The following is a 9544-nucleotide window of genomic DNA, read 5'->3' as shown; positions in this document are numbered from 1 at the left end:
GAGTTTATTGTCACAAAGCACAATGAATACTGGTTCTGGTTCTGGTCCAGGGACACGGGTTCACCGGAGTCTGCGTGGGAAGACAGTTCAGTTAGCGAGGCACTTAGGGATTTGTCTTTATATAGTTTCTGGCTTGTACCTTGAGGGTCCACGATTAAGGCTTTGAGAGGAAGGTTGTTGGAACTGGAGAGAGTTTGGTTCGCAGAGTCCGACAGCTGCTTCAGCGTCTTACTTCTTTGGGTTTTAACAGAGCTAAGCTCAGGGTTTCCAGCTCTTGATCCAAGGCTGCATGGAAGTTCAAAGGCAGGCTTCAGGTTTGGCTCAGAGGGCAGGCTAGGCAGGTTAAGCTCTTCCAGAGCTTCACAGGAGAAAGACTGGTTTCCTGGAAAACAGAGACAGAGGTTAGAATCCAGCTTGGATTCAAAAGTCAACAAAAGTTCTCAGAAGGTTCTGGGCTTAGTGCTAACCAACTGGATCAACACTGCGGCGTTGAGGCAAGTTCTGAAGACAGCTTAAGTAGTGGATCCTCTGATGATGGAATGAGCTGCAGCTGTGAAGGAGGCTCAGCTCAGGAGGATCCACGGCGGACTCTGCTGGAGAAAGGTGGTACTTCTCCAGCTTCCAACACATACATGGAAACAGAGTTTTATGGGGCCCCCAGGAACTTGGGGCCCTAGGCAACTGCCTAGTATTGCCTAATGGTAAATCCCCCCCTGAGTTAGAGTGGCTCAGGTTATCCTGAGCTATCTCTATAGTTATGCTGCTATAGGCTTAGACTGCTGGAGGACATAGGGACCCCTTTTTCATCCTTCTGTTTCATTCTATCTATTCTCTCTCTTTGCAGTATTTGTTAGTTCAATCTCTGACGTTATGCTCTGCTTTTTATTATCATAGTAGCTTCATCTGGTCTGTTGCTGTTTGGCTGTGACTACATCCTGGAGAGAAATATCAGCTGTGCTAACCACTGGACTTTGTTTTCCACGTCTGAAGACGTTTCGCTCCCCAGTGTTGAGTTCCAAGCTAAATTGAGTAGCCCAACAAAGCCTTGTTTTAGCTTAGAAAACATTAAAATTGAATCTGAAGAACATATCCACCCCTTAGGAATGCTTGGGGAGTGGTTGCGATCTTTGTTAGCATGCAATACCTGATACTGATCTATGCTTCTGAAAGGGGAGTCATTAGGGGCATTGTTGGCCAGGCTGACTAGCCGATGTCTTAGTCCCCTGCATGGTTATCAGGATTATGATAGTGGGAAGGAATCAACTGTATCGCTGTGTTGAAGGTTTTTGAGAGCTGAAAGACTGAGTCCATGCCATTTGTTTAAGGTTGTTTTTTCTCTCTTTACATAAATGGCTTCTTTCATACCCCTTTCAAACCACCTGTCCTCTTTGTCAAAAATGTGAACATTCTGGTCTTCAAAAGGTCCCCCTACCTTTTTTGACTATGTAAAGAACCACACCATCAGCCGATCACGCTCTGATTCTTTTCATCCAATCAAAGCAGTGTTGATTATATGAAAAAAAGTGTTACAACTTGAAGCAATTATGTGGCAAGAACCCATAATCACCAAAGGGTAAAAGAAAGACAAATACAGACATTTGTATGAGGGACTTCATTATTATATGCTTTGTTTTGACTTTACTCTGTTTACGTGTTCTCTGTACTGTCGATCCTTAGATACAACATCGTCATTGACCAAGCCGACTGGTTGAACGCTGCAGAAGACACAGGCCTGAATACGCTGAAATGCTCCATGCAGAAAGATTCTGCATTGGTCAGACACAGCATACAACCAGTTGTTATTGATGCAGGCAACAATGGTGGGTGCAAAATAACGTAGTGGTTGTACCGGTTCCACTGCAGTGCAGTTCAGCTGTTTACATCTGTGTCTTTTTCCTCTCTAGATGACGTTCCGGTTATTGCAACTGGAACTCTAGTCATTCAAGCTCCATTCAAGGTCCAGGTGAAAATTTCCCAACAACGTTAGACTACAGTCTCACATGAGAAGCTCTTCTACTGTGGCTGAAAGCTAAAGAGGGGAATATGTTTAGCAGGGTCTTTGCTCTTCTGCAGCTACTTTAGCTAAATTTCACATCAGACTAAAAAAAGAATGTTTGTCTAACCCATAAATGTTGGTTTAAAGAAATGTAGCTTTAAAACATAAATAAAAGTTCTAACAACCAGCTACAGGCAGAACCGAAAGCTTATTGTCCTTCAACAAATGAACATATTGTGAAACATTTCCCCCAAACACCAGACGTCTTTTAGAACAGTGGTTCCCAACCTTTTTTGACATGTTTTCCCCTTTGGGCATTTTGTAATACCATCAGTCAGTCAACAATATTGATGATTGTCCAAAAGGAAAACGCACAATAACTGATTTTAAAATATTCCAAAAAAGTTTAAAAAAACAATCCAGTGGACTTTGTTTCCAAGTTTGAAGTCATTTCGTTTCCCATCCAGGAAGCTTTTTCAATTCAAAATGTCAGAAATAGTGTTGAGTTCTTGAGGCTTTATACAGTAGCCCAACAAACAAGCCTTGTTTTGGCATGAAAATTGAAATGGACGAACAATGGACAATAAAGAACAACATATGTATGTGGCCTGCCAGTTATAATAATATAATAGAAATAAATACAAAATAAATACCTATTATAAATTCAGTTTATTTCAATGCTCTGTCCTTCTGACAATGTAATTTCAATAAATAATAAAACAAAATAACAAAAAAGAAAAAAAAAAAGGTGATCCCAGGCTGTTCTCCTAATCCAGTGTGTTCCTCTGCTTGGTTTTAAAGCTGAACTCAAATATAAACCTATATCCAACTTTCTTTTTGGTTTATAAAAGCTTTTTTTGTTTTTTGAATTTGGTCCTCACAAAGCAGAACAGATCCCAGTTCTATTTTATTCTAATACCTAAGAAATTACATATTTTCATGTACCCCTTGCAATGCACTCGCAGACCTCTAGGAGTAGGAGTACCCCTGGTTGGGAATCACTGATTCAGACGTTGGTTTGTAGGCTAAATCTGGTCAGTCTGTCATAGTCTTGATTTGGACGAAATATAGTTGTTGAAGATTGGGCTGTTTGGTCGCTATGATTTTATCCCACTTTGGTCCAATAATAGACGCTGAAAAGACGTTACGAACCCAGTTTTTAATGTCTTTTCCACGGTCTGAAAAGTATGGCTTTTCACCTTTCACTTTTCAACCAAATGTAGACGTCGGTTGGAGGAAAAAAATAACAAATTTGCAACCAAAGTTTTTCTTGGTTGGTCAGCTGCACCGAAATATATTATCATTTTTTATTCTGTCAGATGTATTTGATGATATATCGTTTTCAACTATAAAAGAGAGGAAGCTTTTTTTTTTTGCTCAGCACTGCAACTATCCCATTTCTTAACTCTTTTACCTGATGAACGATGTTCTATTTAAGTCTTTTCTGTAGGTGGCTTGTTAAAAATGTTTATCCTCCTTAGGTTGTAATTTCTTTCTGAGTGAACATCCTCTTTAAACATTGAGGAATTTTATTATGTTAAACTTTATCTGACGATTTAGCTTTGAACCACTTGACCAAGTCATAAATCTTTAGGTTTTTACCTGAATAAATAATGGATTGCCATGAGAACTATAATGAGTATTGACTTATCAATCTAAGATTTTTTTTTTATTTAAACTAAACTAGTTCTAGACTTTTATGTATTTCCCTGAATATCAGTCTGAAAATGGCAAATTCGGTCTGATGAGAGCACAGTTGTTAAGATGCAACTTATGCAACACTGTTAAAGTTTCTGGCACTAGCCGTTACAAATAAAAACATGTGATCTAGCAAACCATATTTTAAATTTAAGTAATAATCAGGATGTTTTTTTTTTTTCGGGAATTGTGTAGATTGACACCATTATATAACTGTAACTGAAAATCTTGTCTTCAAACTTTAAAAAATCTGCAATGTATAAAAAAATGTCGGCATATGACTCATTGTTCAAAGGTGGTGTTTTGTTTTTTTTCCTCAAATTTTGTTAACGTCATTCTTCTGTATTTTCGACTTACACAATTAAACATTCTGTAAATGAGTAAATATTGTTTGCTTCAATGAGTCCTGAATACATTTTTCTCTCTTCAAAGTAGCTCTATCCGGTTTGGTGTCCGTTCAGTTGTGATGCCTTTACATAAGATGGATGGATGACAGACATCCATGTTTATCCCTTTAGTTTTGTACGAAAAATACATTTTAAACTACCTCAACTGGCATGTCTCCCTTTAGTAATGAACAAAAAGAACAATTGAATTACTTACTTTTTGGTGTTTTGTGAAGCGTATGACAATCTGACCTTAAATTGTTTTTTGTTTTTTTTTGTACACGACTAAAGGGTTATACGCCCGTTGAGGTACTATAAAGTCCATTTATGGAACAAAACTAAAGGGTGAAAGGCAAATCTGACGTCTTATGCATGCGGATTGACTATAGGTATGCTGGTCTGATGGGGTATGCTCATCTGACAGAACACATTTGAGACCAACTTTAGGGCTGATAAATCTTTTCCAGCAGCTAACAAAGCATGCCGGAAAAGTTGATAATTGTGTATCTTATTTGTCTCCTGTTTTTTCCAGTATGGCTCTGGGAATAGATGTCAGAGTTTATAAAATGATGATTTAGATCATCTATACATGTTTTCTGTAAAATTAAAATGAATTCAAAGTTGATTCAATTGATTCAAAGTTTGCTATCGAAGAAAAACAGTTGATTGCACCGACTCATTGACTCAAAGGCAACCCCTCATACTAAGCATGCTTGGTCGTGAAAATACGGTATAAGCTTTATCAAAAAGGAAAATTTTAAGCCTGATGGAGCTTGACCATTTAAGGCTTTATATGAGAGAAGGAGGGTTTGAAAATCTATTTCGGATTTAATAAGAAGCGAATAAAGAGAAGCTAGGATCGGAGACATATGATCTCTCTTTTAAATTTTCATCCTAACTCTGGCTGCAGCATTTTGGATCAGCTGAAGGCTTTTAACTACAGTTTGTGGACTTCCTGATAGAAAATAATTACAATAGTCCAGCTTTGAAGTAACAAATGCATGGACTGGTTTCTCAGCATCAGCCCTGGACAGGATATTTCTATTTTTTATAGTATATTCTGCAGATGAAAGAAGAAAATTCTAGAAACCTCTTTGATATGGGATTTCAATGACAGGTCCTGATCAAAAACAACACACGGATTTTTTACTTTCTTATCTGAGCTCAGTTTAATTCCATCCAAATGAAGTGACTGACTAAGCAGCTTATTTATAAAAGACTACAAACACTATATCTTCTGTTTTGTCTGTTTATAATCTATGTAATGGGTTAGCTTCATCTGGATTTATGGACAGATATAGCTGAGTATCATCAGCATAACAGTGAAACTTAATCCTATGTTGTCTAATAATGCTACCGATTGGGAGCATATATACATAGTAAAGTGAATTGGTCCTAGCACTGATCCGCATGGTACTCCACAGTTAACCCTTGACAGATATAAGTCCATTAAATGAGGCCATGAGAATATTATTAGTGACTTTCACCAGAGCTGTTTCAGTGCTATGATGAGCTCTAAAGCCAGACTTAAACACTTCACGAACTTCATTATGGTGTAAGTGGTTGCACATTTATTTGACAACTGCTTTCTCCAGAATTTTAGATAAGAAAGGAAGTTTGGATGTAACTCTATCATTGACCAAGTCATCTGCTTGAAAAGACAGTTTCTTAAGTAAATGTTTAATTACAGCAACCTTAAAAGTCTTTGGTACATATCCCCGTAACAGGGAGATATTAATGACATCTGAAATGAAGGAGGAGATTAAAGGGAATACTTCGTTAAATTCTGGTTAGAACTGGATCTAACATACAACACACAAGGCTTAGATGAAGACAATAGTTCTGCCACCTCTGAATGTTCAACTGCATCAAAGCAGTCTGAACTCAGTTCAGATTCTATGGCTACCTCAGATGGTGCCTCACCTTCCAGAGATAAACCAATCATAGTTAGAGGAGTGCTAATGATCTTATTTTTAATACAATCAATCCTATTTATAAAGATTCCATAAAATCATCACTGCTAAGCAGTGGCGGCCGACCCATAGGGGGCGCTGGGGCACCGTCCTCCCTGATAAGAAGAGAGAAACGTAAAATATGTTTTTAGAAATTAACTCATAGTTGTCAGTTTTACTCTCTAGAGTTTGTGCCTATAAGCAAAACAAATTATATAAACTACATTTCCCTACCTACTGTCATTCATTTGTGGATTTCCACAGACAGACTCCTACCACCTCTGTCTTGGGGCTGTGATCAGACTGCCCCGCATGTGCAGAGAATCTGCCAATCATGTACTATTGCTAGGTGAATTTAATAATTTAATGGCCAATCAGCGTCTCTGAATTTTATGGTCTTGGGGCGCTGAAAATACTGCTGTTTAACAGGCTTCTGCACAATTAGAGGGACGATGGCGAACGTAACGAGCGAGGTGCAGCTTCCACCAAATTCGGTGAGATCCTTATTTATCTGCCCATTTGCCAGAAGAACAATGGAGGAGAAAATCCTGATTCAAGAGTTGGGACCAGACAAGCCTGACCTTATCATCAACCAGCAGACTAAGGAAAAAAAATAAAGTCTACAATAGGAGTTTTTGCAGGAGTTGGTTCGAGCGTAAAAAAGTAAACCTAAATAGAATAGAAAATCCCTTTATTGTCCCACAATGAGGAAAATTCTAGTGTTACAGCAAAAGAAAGATAACAAAAGTGGTAACACAACCTTAGACAAGTATATAAAAATAACATAATCATAGAGAGTTAAAAAAAAACTAAATAAACAAATAACATTCTGTACTGTAAATTATTTTTACAATATAAATACTTTGCACCAGAAGAATAAATAACCAATATACAACCGTGGACCTGCACATGAACCTATGTTTTTATAATATATTTTTTTTTTGGAATTCATTTTAATATACTGACGTGATAACTTAGTATATGTTTGATTGGTTGTTGTCATACGTCTATTTTGAATTTATAGCCCCCCCTGAAGAAAACTCCACCAGCCACTGCTGCTAAGAACAGGTGGGATCGATGATTCAACAGAGCTATGGCTCTGGGGGAGTTTGCAACTGTATTAAAAATATATATACAATTATTCTTATTCTCCTCTATTAATGAGGAGAAATATGCTGCACTTGCTGTACCAAGGGTCCTGTTATGCAGCAGCAAACAATTTTTTTTCCAGACTATGTAGGATTCCCCTAGGACTGTGACCATGATATTCTCTCCAGTTTCCTAGCATTTTGCTTCAGAGTGCACAGCTCTGCATTAAACCAAGGAGCCAGCTTTCTGTTTTTAAAGTATTTCTTTTTCAAATGGCTGTCTAAGGCAGTATGCAGAGAACTAGCAACCCCATCAACAAACTCATCAACCTGTGAAGGGGAATAAACTAAACTTTTGCCCTCTGCAGCACTGCTCAGTGACACAGAGGAAGTGAAACAGATTCTTTAAAATGTATAACTGGACTGTCTCATAGTGATTTGCTAAAGTGAAACTTTATTTTGGGGGAGGAGAACTCTGATAAAGTAATCCTGAAGGTTATTAAAGAGTGGTCACAGAGGACAGGGGTGTGAGGAAATACTATATTTCTTCACATTCTACGCCATATGTAAAGTATAAAGACGAGAACGTGTGAGACTGTTCACGTTTTGAACAAAGCCAATAGCATCTATGATATCTGAAGTAATTCATGGTTTGTTAATGGACTATGAGGGAGTAGGCTATCTGGGGCATCACTGCCACCAACCAATAACGAGTGAGGATCAAGCATGCTCAAAGAATAAAGAGAAAGGGGGAAAACATGAAACTTACATTTTCTTAATTTAGCCAGTTACCAACCAGTAGCAAATTATTTTTATATCTCAAATCAAAAGTACCTTTTCCTATAATGTACTGTTTTTTAACCCTCTTTATGAATCAGTTATGTTCTTTTTCTCTGGTATTTTCTACAGATTAACATTACATACTCCACTGTTTTACTTTCCACAGATTCCACTGGTTTATCTCCCTGTTTCATGTTTTCTCATTATATGTCATGTTGAATGAAGTACCATGTGATATTACCGTAATGAATTTAATAACCTTTTTTCTATTCTGTTACACCCAAAATTTCTTCTAATTTATCCAACTTTTTTATGTATTCTTCGAAGTCTTGTTTTTTGAAACCGTTTTGATGTGTATCTTTAATTTTCCTTTTAATTTGCTTCTAACCTCTAACTTATTAAATGTGACTTTTATAGAATTTACACCCTGGCTTGTTGAGTCTTAGGCCCTTTTCGATTTGATGTGTCTTTACTTGTCTGACACTGGATCTAGGGAAGCCTCTTAATGACTACACTTTGATGTTTAAAAATCTTCTGAAGAGGATGCTCACTGTTGTCCATAATCGTCTTCACTTAATGACAAATTATTTTTTATGAAATAATCTCCAGCAGTCTCTAGGTAAGTTCCTAGAACAGAGATGACCTTTTTATCAACTTGTTTAGCTTTTTTAGGTAATTTCCTCTAATGCTTATACACCAGCAGATGATGAAGGAAGAGATCACACAATATACAAGATATGTAGCATCTTGTTGCAAACACTGAATGACCTAAGCTTCCTTAGGAAGTTCAGCCTGCGCTGTCTTTTGATGTAGACGGCTTTACAGTTGCGTCTCCTGTCAAGTTTGTTGTCCAGGTGAACATCAAGGGATTTATACTCCTCAGCCACCTCCACTTCATCTCCCTTCATTTTAATTGGATTCAACTTGTTCCTGTTTCTAATTAAATCTGGTCATCTCCCTTGTTTTGTTGACATTCAGGATTAGCTGATTGTTTCCACACCATGCTAAAAAGCAATATACCAGCTCTTTGTACTCAGCTTTTTGCCCATCTTTGGGCACCCAATGACCCAAATGACTATCTGTTACTAGAAAAACACAGGTGCACAGAGTCATTTAAAAGGAATGGAGAGAGTTGTGGTGTCCCTGTGTTGCTAAGTACCTGATTAGACGACGGTTCAGTTCAGTTTTGTGTGCCATTTGCACTCAACAGTTATCTCAGATAGCGTGCTCGGACGGATCTCGGAAAGGTTTCAAAAGGGTAGTGTAAATGGGGCTAATGTCTCTCTAGGACAGCGGTCGCCAACCCGAGGCTTTATTATGTTTTCTAATGCTGTAAAAACTTGTATTAGAAATACATTTAAAAAATAAAGATAAAGATTTCTTCCAACAAAAGTTATGCAGGTTAAACTATGCGAGTTACACAACTGGCAAATCCATGCTTGTTCAAAGGTTAGCAAAATATTTAAATTCAATGCTAGAAACAATATTCAGAAAAATATAATGGATCCTTCCTTCTGATAACTGGAACTCCTTGTCTTGTTTTGGACCTAGAGGTCCAAAACAGTCAGTAACACATCTTAACATTAATGTGTTTTGATAACGTGTGTCTTAAATAAATCAATAATCAGTAGGTGGTTTCTGGAG

This window comes from Cyprinodon variegatus, unplaced genomic scaffold (genome assembly GCF_000732505.1).
Source record: "Cyprinodon variegatus isolate N-32 unplaced genomic scaffold, C_variegatus-1.0 Scaffold232, whole genome shotgun sequence".
Lineage (NCBI taxonomy): Eukaryota > Metazoa > Chordata > Actinopteri > Cyprinodontiformes > Cyprinodontidae > Cyprinodon > Cyprinodon variegatus.
This window is presented reverse-complemented; position numbering follows the sequence as displayed.